A 10510-nucleotide genomic window follows, 5' to 3' on the forward strand; every position below is an offset into this window, starting at 1 on the left:
ATTAATACACTATTTTGCTCCATGTATCAAAAAGGTTTATTTTTCTACACAGATACAGTCAGAGCAGTTCTCCTTGAAGTGGAAAGAAGTCAGGGAGTGGCAGGATAAATCCTGTTTTCCTCAGAGTTAAAGAGACTGGTTCTAAGGTGTGACCCTTCTGGCAGTATTTACTGGAAGAAGGAAAAAAAAACCCAAAACAGCTAAAGAATAGGAAATTGTACTGCAAAGTGAACCAAAATAGCTATTGATCTTAAGGGCTACATTTAGACTAGGATAAAGCAGTCTGCAATAAAGTAATTTTATTTCTATTTAATTTCTATTATGATATTGATAGGACTACCAGTAGCACAGTATCCAATCAGTTCCCAACAGAGAGGTGTCACTACCAACACCATAATTTTAGAGATGAAGAAAGTTCAAACTCTCAAAGCTATTAAAGTACACTGATAAGGTATCTCAACAAAGTGACTTGCACTATGGTAGGTCAGGAAATCAAATTCAGGTTTCTCACTCCCTCAGCAGGGCTCAGATAACTGGTCCAAGGTCTGCTTTCAGCAGGATGGTTTTGGTTTTGTTACAATATAAAATAACTTAACCAAGACCATATGGTGTTACTGAGTCTTATCCTGTATGGATTTAAGAACTGTTCAATCTCACTTCCACTCTGAGGAAAGTAACATGTATTCTTTTGAACATTCAAAGTGATCTCGTGTGTGTGTGTGTTTTCTAACAACTTGCAAATAATTTCTTTTCCCAGGTATATCCCTTCTTTTAGCATCCATTTGCTCCTGGTCTCCAGTCATCATAACATGGTAATTCAAAACCAGTGTATTGGCCTCAGAATTATTTGATCTTCAGGGTGAGAGGACAATTATGGTTGGGGACACTTCCCACAGATCAGATGAATAATGTGATAGAAGACCTGGAGCTGACAAAGAGGCTCCTTCCTCAGCCTGGAGATGAATGTGTTTTGAATCCCGTGGTTCTAAGGTATTTAATCTGTTTTTGTTTTCTGTTTTCTTGGGAAAAAACAAAAAAAAATTGAGACATCAGTTAACAGAAAATGAAGATGAGACCATAGAGCGGTTTTGGGAGGCAAAAATTCAAATATTCCCTGCTGCTGTCTATAATTGAACTTTTGCTCCTGATTAGATAACAAAAAAACTTGAAAGCCAGGAAGTTTTGTCAAAAAAAAGTGAAAGTAAAGGAAGGGATCCCATTGATTTTAATGGCCTGCTAACACGACTATGGGGCAGGCAGGCAGCAGTTGCTGGTTTTAGTCTATGGAGTCAACAAATGGTGCAAAGATGTGGCAGCAGGACCTCTGGCAAAGGGGAGCACTCATGTCAATCAGACACACACAATGTCCACAGGATAAGATGTGATTCATGGTAAAGGGCTAAGAGACATGGCCAATATCACTGTGAGTCCATTCCCTAGCATCTGAGAGGTCATGGTAACTAAGGAAGGTTCCTGATGACTGGAAAAAGGCGGATGTCACAAATGTATTCCTGCAGAAAGTCGAGAAGAAGGATCCAGGGAGTCACAAAACAGTAGGTCTCACTTTTTGGTCCCTGTAGTGGTTATGGAGAACATTTCCAGGCACATAAAAGACAAGAGTGTGTTTTGGAACAGCTAGGATTGATTTATTAAGGGCAAAGAGTGTATCCCTGACTTGATTTTGCCCTGTGATGAGATGATTGGGTCAGGGGACAATGAAAGAACAGCAGATGTTGACTTTAGGAAGAATTAGACACAATCTCCCATAGTATCCTTACAGTCAAATTGGTCAGATATTGACTGCATGAGTGGATAATAAGGTGGGCTAAAATTTGTCTGGGCCTTTGGTTTGTGAGAGGCAGTACAAAGCCCAACTGGCAGCCAGGTCCTGGAACAATGATGCTCCTCTGGACTAGATAGCAATGTTTAGTGTCCTTATTAATGACCTGAATAATAGGAAGGAGTGCATTCTCAGCAAATTCACAGATGACACCAAATTAGGGAGAGCATTTGATAAGCTGGAGGGTAGGGCTGCTGTTCAGGAGAACAGGAGGCCAGAGAAATGAGCTGACAAGAACTACAAGCTTCAACAAGGGCAAAAGCAAAGTGCTGCATCTGTGGAAGAGTAACTCCACGCATCGGTATAGACTGGGGGGGTCAACTGGATAGAAGAGAAGGATTTAAGTGATTTGTTGAAGAATAGGATGAATATGAACCAACAGTGTGTCCTTTCTTAAAAGATGTACAGGTACATACTGGACTCTGTCAACAAAAGCATAGACAGCAGATCAGTGGCAGTGATCACAGAATCAGAGAATGGTAGGAATTGGAAGGGACCTCTAAAGATCATCTAGTCTAATCCCTCTGCTAAAGCAGATCCCCCTCAATCAGGCTGCACAGGAATGTGTCCAGCTGGGTTTTGAAAACCTCCAGAGAAGGAGACTCCACAATATCTCTGGGCAGCCTGTGCCAGGGCTCCCTCACCCTCACAGGAAAGAAGTTTTTCATAAAGTTTTTCCTTTACTGTCCTCTGTTTAGAACCTGGTGAGACCACCAGGTCTGCAGTTATTATCTTCAGTTGGAGAACAAGCCCAGAGGAAGGCAACCAAGATGGTCAGAGGGCTGGAGCACATGGCTTATAAGAAAAGGCTGAGATTTTTTGAGGGGAAATGACTGTTACTGTTGACTACAACCTAAGAGGAAGGTGTGGAGAAGACTTTCTTCTCAGACCTGCACAAAAACAGGAAGAAGACACAGTAGAACTTGTTAAGCTCTGAGTACACATCAGGAAAAAAATTCATTTTGAGGGTGGTAAAATACTGGCATTGGTGTCCCAGAGCAACTGCCACATCTCCACCTTTTGAGATACTCAGAACTTGACTGCACACAGCTCTAAGCAACCTGATGTAGCTGGTCCTGCTTTGGGCTGAACTAGATGACCTTGTGAGGTCACTTTCAATCTAAATTATCCCAGGTGAGGTAGTACCAGGTGAGCCCAATGACTTACATTGGACTTTTGAGAAGACATCAGGACCTAACCTGTAAATCTGAGAAGACTTCAAGACCTAACGTGTAGATTTAAGAAGACAGAAAATCCATTTCTATGATTACTGCTGGGTTTCAGCCACAGTATTAGAAGTGAACTCTTCCTCCGCTCTCAAATTGCCTTCTTGGTTGTGAATTGGGAAAGAAACAATGACTGCACAGAAATCAGAGATAACCATTCTTACTTTATTTACACAAAACCCCTGCCAAAAAAGCAGATGTTTGTTTTAGTGTGCTTTATTAGACATACTGTCTATGCTCTCATCAGTTTGTATTGCCTGTCACTACCTCCTGGGAGAGTCCTCAGGATACATCCACCTTTTTATGAAGTGCTGGCATAGACCCTAACAGAGCCTTGAATGGGCCCTCCAGACCAGGAAAAAAAGCATCCATTTTCCTAAATGAAGTATTGTGTGGCTACATCTATGTCCACCCGATCTTTTTGACATTTCTTCCCATGCCTTCATCCTCCATCTAGCAAGCAAGGGCAGGAGAGGGGTGTTGATAGGCAGAGCACTGTTTCAGAAACAGTGTGATGCATCACAGGGAAGATGTTCCCACTAGGATGTCAAGCTCAAAGCTGGTCAAAAGTTAGACAAACCTTCATTTGGCTTTTCTGACGATGAGGAATAAGGAGGGCAGTCAGTGTGTCTGCTGCTGCCACAGAAAGGGCAGAGTAGGGAGTGGTTGCTCCAGGGAGCTCCATGGGGCACAAGGGGCCAAGCTTTTCTTTCCAGGTGCAAATGCAGCCCTCATCACTGCAGTCTTGGCTGCAGTGGGCCACTTGGCTCTTCAGCCTTGGCAAAGCAGTGATGGGCCATTTTGCAAGTCTGGCCATCAACTTCCATTGGCAGCTGCCTGGTTTGCCTCTTCCCTACAGTGACTGCAGGACAAAACGCCCAGGATCAAGAGGGAATGTGTCCAAACCCAAGCTGACACAGCTTATTTAGGCTTGGCAGGACAATGGTCAGGAAACAACCCTTCTGAATTCAAAGCCAGTGAAAAGATGGGACTGGCAAAAGGACTCTCTGCCGCCAGTATTTCTTTACAAAAGCCTTGTTTGTTGTGCCACCAGTCTCGGGGCAAGTCCTTTGAGGGAAGAAGGGCAGAGCTACAAGAATTCAACTCTGGTCTGAAGATGAGAGAGAAAGTAGGCCATAGTGTATTTGGGGTTGTTTTTTCTCTTAAAACACAGAAGGCATAGAAAAAAGATATGTTATTATACAGTGGGGATGTGCAACCATGAACTTCCATACATGCCCTTGGGGTGTCCATCCAACTCGTGACTGCTGGTGTCAGCCTGGCCCAGTCCAGCTTTAACAAGCTGAAACAGAGAGCAAAATCAAATAAAACATGCAGCTGATTTTCATGAAAGTTCCCCATGGATTATGTACAGCTGTTGACTTCAGAGGGATTTAGGCATCCCATATAACTTTGAGAAGCTGGGCTTGGGGGTGTCCTCAGACGCTGGAGTTCCAAGTCCCTCCTCCAAGCACTGTATCTGACTTAAAGCTCTTGGTTACTGGTATGGGTCATACATCAAATCATCTGGCAACAAAAACTACTCATTCCTTAGGCTTCTAGCTCTGGCTGGCAAACACAAAACTGTCTTCTTCAAATATATATAAACTAAACCCATTTTGCTACCAAAGAACCGTCAAGCTCTACTCATTTTGCTTGAAGTACTTACAGTCCTTTGTTTAAAAATGCACCAGCAGTGAGCTAGACTGCAGGAACAAGACTGCTCTCCCATACAGCAAAACATCATGCACGAGCGACTTCTCCAAAGCACGCACAGAAATGAAAACACAAACTACAGCTCTGGGCTGGGAAAGGTAGAGAAAGGAAGTGACTCCGCCAGGCAAATCAGACAGCGGCCACACGGAAACCGGTAAATCTGGGAGACTCCCAGTTCCTGAAGTTGGACTCACGCATCATGACCAGGGGGAAATGGAGGGGCAGCTCTGCACTCATTCCTGTCACCTCAGTCCCCTCTGGAAAGGAGATGTGGCAGCCTGCAGCTGTGTCCCTAGTCTGCATGATACAGGAGCCAGGACACTGTCATGTCTTTCTACATTTCCCCAAGGAGCCCCACAACAGCCACAACAATGCTAAAATCACAGCTGAGAGGACTATGGAGATGATGTGGGGTCAAAAAATGAAGGAGTTGAACTAATAGAAAGTATAGATCCTGTTTCTGTTTTACAGGATTTGAAATATTTCTTTTTTACCAGTTTCTTTTTATATCCTTCCTAAGACTTACTAAATTAGGTTAAAACCATAACTACTAGTCATCAAACACCCAGATTTCCAGGTTTAAAAAAAGGTCATAATTTTGAAAATGTGAGAATAGACATGATTTGGGTATCGACCTGTATAAAGCTATTTGCTAGAAATATTGATCACAGTATGGAAAACAGCAAAAATACTCAATTATTTTAAAGTTGAAAACTTTTGCTGCTAATTTTCATCTCAGAAAAACAGCAACCAAAAAAGGGCTGCTGAGAACATTTTAATATTGAATCATTCGAACATCTGGAGGCACAAATTTGGTTTCAAAAACATGAAGATAGGAGGGGGAGAAAAAAAAACACAAGAAAACATGTTCTACCGAGTCCAAATGTTGTAAATGACGAAAAACTCCTTGGTGACTGGTGCCGTGTTTGGACACAACCCCAAAGCACAGCAGCGTTTTGAGTTGCCCACCCACTGATCACAAGTTCTGGTGGTGCAAATGCTTCTGTTTCACAGGCTCCTCCGCAGGGCCCCTTGACTTTTGGGGATGAGTTTACAGGAAAATGTTCCGTTTGTGTGTATATGAATCCAACTGAGGTGTGAGGACACCTGCCCCACACTCTCCTGCTCCCCCTCATGGTTGGTACCCAGGTTGAAGAAGGCTCTGTCCCCGGGAGGTGCTGGCCCATGGAGGATGTGTGTCTTGTCCCCAGAGGGGTGGAGGCCCCTTTCCGCAGGCAGTGAGGGCCCCATCCCCGGGCGGTGAGGGCCCCGTCCCCGGGCGGTGAGGGCCCCGTCACCAGGCGGTGCGGGCCCCGTCCCCGGGCGGTGACGGACTCGTCCCCGGGCGGTGAGGGACTCGTACCCGGAATGCCCGTTGTGGCCGAGCGGACGGTGCCGCTCAGTGGTCCGGCGCCGGCACTGCAGGCTGAGCGGGGTGAAGCGGGGCCCTATCAGCCTTCCCCCCTCCTCCACGGGCTCCGGACAAAGGGAGCGAGGAAAGCTGGTGAAGGGTCTGGAGAACAAGTCTGATGAGGAGCGCCTGAGGGAGCTGGGGACGTTTAGCCTGAGGAAGATGAGGCTGAGGGGAGACATGATCACTCTCTACAACAACCTGACAGGAGGTCATAGCAAGGCGGGGGTTGATCTCTTCTACTAAGTAGCAAGTTATGGACTAAGAGGAAACAGCCTCAAAAGTTGCACCAGGGAAGGTTTAAACTGGACATTAGGAAGAATTTATTTCACTGAGAGGGTTGTTAAACACTGACACAGGCTGCCCAGGGAGGTGGTGAAGTCACCATCCCTGGAGATATTTAAACGTCATGTAGGTGAGGTGCTGAGGGACATGGTTTAGTGGTGGGCTTGGCAGTGTGAGGTTAGTGGTTTAACATGATGTATTTTCCAACTGAAATGATTCAAAGATTCTATAAAAGGCTGGGAGGTGAAATGAGGAGTTTCAGCATGGCCAGGCTCAAGGGGTATATCTGAGAACAGAATTGCAAGGTTCCAAGGCCTGGTCAGGGCTGTGATGGGTTTAATTTCTTACAACAGGATGATGGGGCTCAACCCGAGGCTGTAGCATCCAAAAATCCAGCCCTGAAAAGGTTCATTGTGGGACTCCATGAGTCAACCAAAAAATACCCTCCAGAACAGCGAGGACTTCATGTTACAGAGGATCTCGGTTAAGAACAGGGTGAAATTAAATCAAAATTCCTCTCCTGCTTTTTTATCTTGGTGGATGCTGCAAGGATTTGGAATGAGGATGTTTATAAGAAGCCTTGTTTTGTAAACCGGGAACTAGCAGGCCCTTGTGTTGTGCTGCAGCTGGTATTTACAGTGGATATTTAAGGAGACATTTCAGTAAGAGACCAAGAGGGACCAGAGACAGGAGGATGCAGTTCAAGCCCCCATTCCCAGCTTGTCTTGAGGGCTACAGCAGACAAATCTCCTTCACCATCCCCCCATGTCCCTTACCTGCCCTAGTGTGCCCCCCTCTGCCTTTCCTGACACGATGCCTAGCACAGAGAGACATCCATCTAGGAACTCACAAAGGAGAATAGGAACAAGGCTAACAGATGGCAGGTCTGAAGGGGAGCCGCTGCAGCCGATGCGGGCTGGCGGGCAAACATTCCTGCTCTGGCAGCTGGAACAACGGTAGCACAAATGAAACATGACCAATTTCCTCCTTGCCAGCAGAGAAAATAGCTCCAGGGAGAACCGAGGGAGAATAATTGTCAGTCTCCTCTAGGTATCATGGGAACAGAGGCCATTCAGTAATCCTGGAGTAAATGACAGCTTCTTATTTTTAATACAGAATAAAACCCCAAGAATCTGAGAGTGGGTACTGTAGAATTGCTGAATTAGCTGCTTCAGTGCCCACCCCCTCCTGACCTTTCACTGAAGATAGTTGAAGTGAGGCATGCAGGAGCTTTATTGTAGGCAAAGCAGGTTTATCACAGAGGGGAGGGTGAATCTCTTGTCACGGAAAGATGCAGATATGACAAATGCTTCACATTCTTCCTGTTCCTCTCTTCCAAGAAGATGCTGACTGTTAGAACAGTGAAATTCCTCCCAGCTCCAGCCTCTCTCTTCAGACTCAAGACAGGTCTCTGTCTGTCTTCAGACGCTGTTTGGTTGGTTTTTTTTTTTTCCTTTTAGCCATGGTTAAAACACACTGCAGCCATATAAAATGTACCGCAGGCCTGCCACCATGCCCCCAGAAACTTTTGGTAGCAGCAAGCAGTTTTGATGCTGGCATTCACAGCAATGTACACGGGTTATCATCACTGATATCCAAAGAGCAAGACTAATGCAGAAGCACTGTAAACCTCAGTGAAGTCAAAATCTTGTAAATACTTGCCAGTAATTAATAATAATATACCCATGACTGGTGCTATTTAGTTCAGTGGGACTATTCCTTACAGAGGGAATTATGTCAGACTGGTAGAATAGCTGTACTCAGGCTTTCCAACAGTAGCTAATTATGGATACAAAGAGAATAATAAAAGAATTGGGTAGACATACCTCCCTGATATGTGTTTTCCCAGTTTCCAGTAGCATCCCATGTCACTGACACGGGACTTGGCTTTTTCGCTCCTAATAGAGGGAATTTTTTTCCTTCCGAGGAATTCAGGAGATATTCCTGTCCTCATCCCAGCAGGTACCATGACTCCCTCGGAGCAGGGGTCTCAAGCTCAGCTATGATCATTTTATGCCATGGGCTCTACTTCCCTTATACTTGCAGATTAGCTTATTGAAGAAGGGGGTTTTTAATCTTTTTTTTGTTTTTTTCTGAAATATAGGGTTTGTATATGGATGATGCAGTACATACATAGCTACCAGTTTTTGCTATCTGCAGTAACCCACTGAGCAACATGCCTCTGGCTCTGCTATAAGAAAACTGATGAATAGAAGCTGCCATGAACACACACACTGTAATGAACACAGCTGCTGTTTAAAAAAAAAAAAAGCAGCAGAAAGATGTTTCTCTGCCCAGAGCTCAGAGAGTAATCGCTTTTCATACCCCACAGCCTGGCACAGGCACAGACCAAGAGAAGTTAATGGTAGGACTGCTCAGTCCTTATCACCCTTTTTCTTCTCCTTTCTCTTCCTCAGTCCTCATTCCCCCTCGCCTCTGCTCTCATTTCCGCAGACAGAAACGCAGCAGAAATAACACCGATAGGAAGCACGTTTTCCTCTGCTGGTTTACTCTCACCCAGGAGCCCCACTCCAGAATGAATTTTCCAGCCTGTATCTCTTCCTATCTCAGCGGTGGAAAAAGCCCCAAAGGGAGACATGAAACACGGGTGATCCCTCTAAACCCCTTTTTTCCCCCTCACTTTGATTCAGAGGGGAGCAAAAAAAATCTATACATTGCTGTAGTGGCAAATAATAACTAAAAAGCCTCTAGTGTTTCTCAGAGAAAGACCTGAACATATTTTGCCAGAAAGGCTGGCTGAGCACTGTTGCAGCTTCATAACCCTCTGCTTCTGTACACAAGGCCTCAAACCCATTAAGGTCTTAGGAGAGAGCAGAGGGGTGGTAGTGGGGGGGTCTTGGCTTGTGGTGTGAGCAGGAGCCAGGCTGCCCAGGACTTTGGCACGTCTCCTCCCTGTGATGGGGAGGATTTGGTTTCCATAGCAGCGACAGCGTAACTCTCTCCTACACCCTCCCCCTTCCTCCCCAGGACTTGTAATCCACAATTCCACGGGAGCTATATTTCACCCCAAGGCTTTCATTTTCCTGCTGCACCATCCCGCTGTGCTCCAGCAGGTCTGCCTTTTGCTGACAACGGCTTGGGGAGCGTGGGGGAGCCCTGATGATACCATGCAAGCATCTCTCTTGCCTCCCTCTCCCTTTTAACACCGCTCCACAAAAGATGCAGTGTTCCCTGTCCCCAGCTGACTCATCTTCGCCGAGGTCCCCCTTTTCCTCCCTTGTCTCCAGCAATCAGCTCACGCATGCCTGGCTTTCCACAACAGAGAGGAGCTGTGTGAGAGCGCCAGGCGCCTGCACAAAGCCGGAGCGCTGCCCGCGGAGGAAATGTCAATACAGGAACACTGGCCTGTTTACAAAACCCCTCTTTATTCTGCAACAGAGGTGCATGGAGCTGTACCTACATATAGTTCCCCTTTGATTTTCCCCACATGAAATGTAGGGAGCCTCTTGTTTCTCTTCTTGCAGAGAAGGGTTTCTGTTTGCCAGCACAAAAGAGAGGAAAAATGCTCAGAAATAGAGTGGTGTAACTGCAAACCACACCAGCTATTCTGGGGACTCGTAGGAGGATCTGCAAAGCAAAGCCAATTCATTTTTTAGGCTGATCTGTCTTCAAAACAAACGTTCCTTTAGTTTTGTCTGCTTCAGAACCAATGGACCAAACTCTTATTAATATTTTTTAATACCATAAACCATTTTCTCCTTCAGTACAGAGCTTGTACAAAGAGGTCAAATTCTCCCTAATTTTGGCAGATTTCCCGAGATATGAGTGCAGGGTATGTTGTGCACACACTGGCCCATGTATTATCCAGAGCAGATGCACCCTGCAGAGTCCTGTTGACAGGCAGGATAGGGGAGCTGGGGCTCAGAGCTGGGGAGACACAGTCTCCAGCTTTTAGATGACAGCTGGCGCAGGTCCTGCTAACACTGAGCCTGCCAGGCTGAGCTAAGGCTTTTTGGTGCAAGCTAACCATATAGGGAGCAAAGGACACAGAGCCCAGTGCAGCATGGTGCC

This window comes from Colius striatus, chromosome 1 (assembly GCF_028858725.1).
Source record: "Colius striatus isolate bColStr4 chromosome 1, bColStr4.1.hap1, whole genome shotgun sequence".
Taxonomy (NCBI): Eukaryota; Metazoa; Chordata; class Aves; order Coliiformes; family Coliidae; genus Colius; species Colius striatus.